Source organism: Mus pahari, chromosome 17 (assembly GCF_900095145.1).
Source record: "Mus pahari chromosome 17, PAHARI_EIJ_v1.1, whole genome shotgun sequence".
Classification (NCBI taxonomy): Eukaryota; Metazoa; Chordata; class Mammalia; order Rodentia; family Muridae; genus Mus; species Mus pahari.
In genome coordinates, this window is record NC_034606.1 from 31,808,761 (window position 1) to 31,814,075 (window position 5,315).

Sequence of the window (5,315 nt, forward strand, 5' to 3'; positions counted from 1 at the left end):
TCTCTCTCTCTCTCTCTCTCTCTCTCTCTCTCTCTCTCTCTCTCTCCCTCCCTCTCTCTTTCTTCCTTCCTTGCTTCCTTCCTTTTTGTAGATTTTTTTATGTAGGGACAATCTAAGTTAGACTGAACAATTGAAATATTTATATTGTTAAATACACAATTTCTTTGGCTTGCTCTGTGCTGTCTTGTTTGGGGTGTTGTTTTAGCTTTAGTTTTGTTTTTCATTTATATTGGTTTGGTTTGGAGACAAGGTTTTGGCTGGTCAAGCTCTCACCACAGGATATACCTGTCCTGGGTCTTGTAATTGCCCAGACTTTGCCTCTTGAGGACCTGGGTTGTAGATGTGTGCTTTTACACCCTGGTTGTAATATTTAATTTTAATTCTCTTTTTCTATATCTGTATTTTGTCTTCAGTTAAATGAATTTTACTTGTCTTCTTCATCTTTATCCTCTTTCACCTTTCTACAAGATTATTCTTTGCTATTTAGATGTTAATACCCCCTTGTTTTATCTTTAGCTTGATTGAGAAAATTTCCTTACTTCTGAGTTAGCGTTTCTCCTTCTTATTAGTGGTTCTTCTTCCTTCCCCTCTTCTATTTTTACTACTGCTATTCACTCACATCATTTATTTTCTGTTCATATCCATACCAACTAATATCTTATTTCTATAGTGTTATATTTGTTACTTTATTCCCACAAATCTAATGGAGCTGTGTTGATTTTTACAATTGGTTATTAATGCGTTATTTAAATGTTTATTGACTCTTTATGAATTTCACATCATGTATCCCAATTCCACTCATCTCGCCATCCCTTCTAATCTGCCCTTTGCCCTTGCATCCTCCCTTTCAAGAGAATATAAAACTTAGTAATAAATAACAAATATCTAACCTAGTAGGATGCAGTGCATCACAGAGTACCCTTTCATACAAACATCTTTTTATAAAAAGACTTATTTTTATTTATATGAGCAGGTGTTTTCAGACACACCAAAAGAGGGCATCAGATCTCATTACAGATGGTTATGAGCCACCATATGGATGCTAGGCATTGAACACGGGGCCTCTGGAAGAGCAGACAGTGCTCTTAACAGCTGAGCCATCCCTCCAGGCCCCCAAACATCTTTACTTACAAATATTCTTTATAGTAAGCCATTGGTCTGGTCCAAGGGCTCTTGTGTCTGTTACACTATCAATAGCGGATCCTCACACAGATTCTTATTACATATCCGGTTGTTACCCTGTGTGTCATGGAAATCCTACTGCTTTGGAAGATCTGCAGGGCCAGCCCCTTCTCACACTCCAGCAGATCAGAATATCAGCTAGATGTTGGGGTTGGCCATCTCAAAGCCCTAGATCTGGGTTTGGGTATTAGCTGAGTTGATCAGCCCACCAGCTCTCTCTCACATACAGCACTAGGGTCAGCTCTCCAACACTGTCCCATATAGCTCACCCAAGTGCTACAGCCAGCAAGGAGTGGGGCCAGCTCTCCTGTTCTCATTCACTCTGGACCAGCTCTCTCTTGCTTGCTGCAGGCAGTGAGAGACAATAAGTGGCATCTCTCCCATGCATATACCATCAGAAGGCAGATGAATGGTAGGGTCTGCTCTTCCAAGATCACACTGTAGGGGCTGCTCACCCTTACCCCCACTACCAGGGCCAGTTCTATTATGCTATCCAAGAGAGATGCGGGGTCTGTTCTCTGGAATGCTACAACTGGCATGGCAGCAGGCAGGCATCTGGGTGTTCTCTATAAATGTATATTTATGGTGGGTTTGTCTGTGGTTGTTTCTGCAGCACTTTTTATTTTCTCAACGTATTGCTTCATTACATCAAGAAGATACTTGAAGGATGCTAGTTAGTTGGCTGCTAAACTACACTTCCAGTCCAGTTTTTAAAATCTGCATCTCAACTCTGCCATAACCCAGTCTCACCTAAACTTTGGGAATACAGGTCAGACCTCATCAGAGGAGTTTCAGTGTGCTATAAAACTGGGCAATGCAGAAACTTACAACCTGTCAAAGTATAAAGAATAAGTGCCAGTGGAGTGCTTAGCCACAAATAGGTTATCTATAGAACCTGTCCTTCCAGGATCTGGGACTTTCATGGAGCAAGGTTTGAAAAGGGTATGAGAGTTAGAGGTCATAGAGGCACAAAGCAAAATGGTGTCTTCTGGACAGGACAAGACTGCTGTATTTAGGAATTAACATCTGTGGTTGCCTGCACAAGGTCTATCCAACCAACATTCTAGCATGAGGCAGGAAGGTGTTCATGAGCCTCCACCGCTACCTAAGGAGGTATTGGAAGCTAGTGGCTTAAAAGGCAGGAAGAGTCGGTTTTCTTTAATGATGTGACCAGTGGAAGGTCAAACATGCTCCAGTGGATGGCTCTACAGAATATAAAATTTGTGGGAGAAAGGTGGTGGTGATATATCTGCTAGGAGGTAGAGGGAGAAGTTATGTGTGAATTAATCCAAACTACATTGCTTGACATTCTCAGTGCATTAATAAAAAATATCTTAAAAGGAACATGGGAGGTATAATAAAAGAAGTGAGGGGTAATTTATAGTTATAAAGGTCTACATAATCAGGAATATCTCAAGTCAAAATCTAATAAAGCCTTTCATAGTCTTAGATAAACAAGAACAACCCAACTTTAAAAATGAATAGTTGGAAGTAAAGAATGCAGATCAGAGCTAAAATAATAAAATGGGAACTGGAAAGGAATACAATAAATCAATGAATCAATGCATTGATCCTTTGAAAGAATAAACAAACTTCCTAAATTTTAGCCAAAGAACCAAAGAAAAGACAAAGAAAATGCCAATTAATGAAACTATTTACTAAACTAGAGATGGAAATATGGTACAGACAAAAGGATAATCCAGAAGTTTATTAGGCAATATTCTAAAACTTGATTTTTCTAGAAGTAAGGACATTTATAAGAAAATTATAGCATTCTAGACACAAAGAACCTTACAAAATTAAAGCAATAAAATTCACACTACAACTAAATAGAGTTGTAATGAATAAAACTACTAAAAGATTGATAGAGAAAACAATCACTCAAGATGGATTCAATATACTGCTGAATTCTATTAGGCATTTAAAGAAGAATTGATGAAGTGTTTCTTGAGCTATTGTGTAAAAAGAGAAGAAATATTTAAAATCTCATACTAGAAAGTCAGGATTATCCTGATACAATAAGTGAAGGAGGACACATACAAAGTAGATCTGTAAGCCAATTTCCTTGATCATCATGAATATAAAAATCCTCAGTGAAATACTTGCAAACAGTTTTCAGCAATACGTCAAGAAGTCATAGATCATGATCAACTTGGATTCACTCCAGAAATGCAACTATGTAACATATACAAATCAATAAATGCAAGACATTAGCATGGTTAAGAATGAAAAATCACATGAACATCTCAACACATACAGAAAAAGCATTTATCCAAATCCAAGGTCCTTTCACAATAAAATTCCTAAAACACCAAGACCAGAAGATCATACATTAATAGACATTGGCTATATATAACAGAACTATAGCTAACAATATATTGAATGTCATAAAAATAAAAGCATGTCCTCTAAAACCAGGATTGAGACAATGTTGTTCACTCTCACTACCCTATTCAATACAGTGCCAGAAATCTTAGCCAGAGCAATAAAACAAGACAACGAACCAAGACAGATACAAATAGGAAAGGAAGAAGTCAAATCGTCTCTCTTTGAAGATTAAGTGATTCTACATTTACAAGACCATATATATTCTACTAGAACTCTTGTATCTGAAATAATACTTTTGTTGTAGAGTAGGGAACAAAATTAGCATACAAAAATAAGTAGCTCAGGCTGGAGAGATGGTTCCTTGGTAAAGGTGGTTCCCACCAAACTTAAAAACCTGGCTTTGATCCCAGTATCTACACAGACAGATAAAACTTACTTAAATGGTCTCTTGGCCTCTGTTGTGAACACGGTGGCATGTATTCACACACACACAAACACACACACACACACATACACACACACATGCACACACAATACATATATATATATATATATATATGCAAAGAATTAAAAATAAAAATATCAGTACCTTTTTTTATTTAGTAACATTAGAATTGCTGAAACGTAATTCAGAAAAATAATCACATTCTTAAACCTTGAAAAATGACAACACCAAGATATGAAATTAACCGAAGAAGATATAGAAAGGAATCACACAATGCATCACTCCCCACACATATATCAATCTGCAGAATTAACTGTGCAAATGCTTCAGAAGCAAAGGCAATATAAAGATTTTATTAAATTCTCATAAAACTTCCAGTAGAGTTGTTTTTTTTTTTTTTTTACAAGCACTAGAAAAGCAATCCTAAATTTCATACGGAAGCACAACAGACCTCAAACATCCAAAATAATCCTGAGCAACAGGTCCATGCAGTACTCACAATAGCATCTGGCTTTAAGCCATGGGATAGCATAGAGTTTTACTAACAGAAACAGACACGTAGACCAAACAGTAAACGAGGATTCCATTTCACACATGTCCTGATGGCTACCGTCAAGAATACAAAGAAAATGCTGGTGAAAATCCAGAAAGAAGGCACACTAACTTTCATCCAGTAGAAATGTGAATTATTGCAGCCACAGTGGAAATCAGTATGGAGATTTGTCAAACAATGAAAAATAGAAGTCCCATATGATCAAGACCACACCTCTGGGTATATAGCACCCACCCCAAATAACCTATGTCATGTTATTAGAGAGATGCTGCTAGATCATTTATTGCCACTCTTTTCACAATAGATAAAATATGAAATCAGCTCTAGTTCCTATCAGCAGAGTCGATGAAGAGAATTTGTTGTTTAAATGTGATGGGGTTTCACTCAGTCTTAGAGAGGATATTATATTATTTGAAGGGAAATGTGTATTACTAGAGATCATCATGTTAAGTGAAATAAGCTGGTCCCACAAATCAGCGATGGGTGTTTTGTCTCCATGTATAGAGAAAGTTGTGACAAGAACAAGGTCTTGAAGCTGAAATGTGGAATGTGGAAGTCAAAGGAAGAGGAATAGGGGAGAACAGGAATCTAAAAGTGAAACATAAGGGTACATTATATGCTTGTGTGGGGAATTGCAGCCTGGTATCCAGTCGAGCTGAGGTCTGAACCCCGATGATCATAATTCACCCTCATGACAGGGTAGGTGTTCCCTCATACTGCTGGAACTCCAGCCCCTGCCTAAAGTACCACCTCCCACAGCCCCCACAAGAGAGGCATGGTCAGTAGTCACTTAAGCAATGGCCCAAG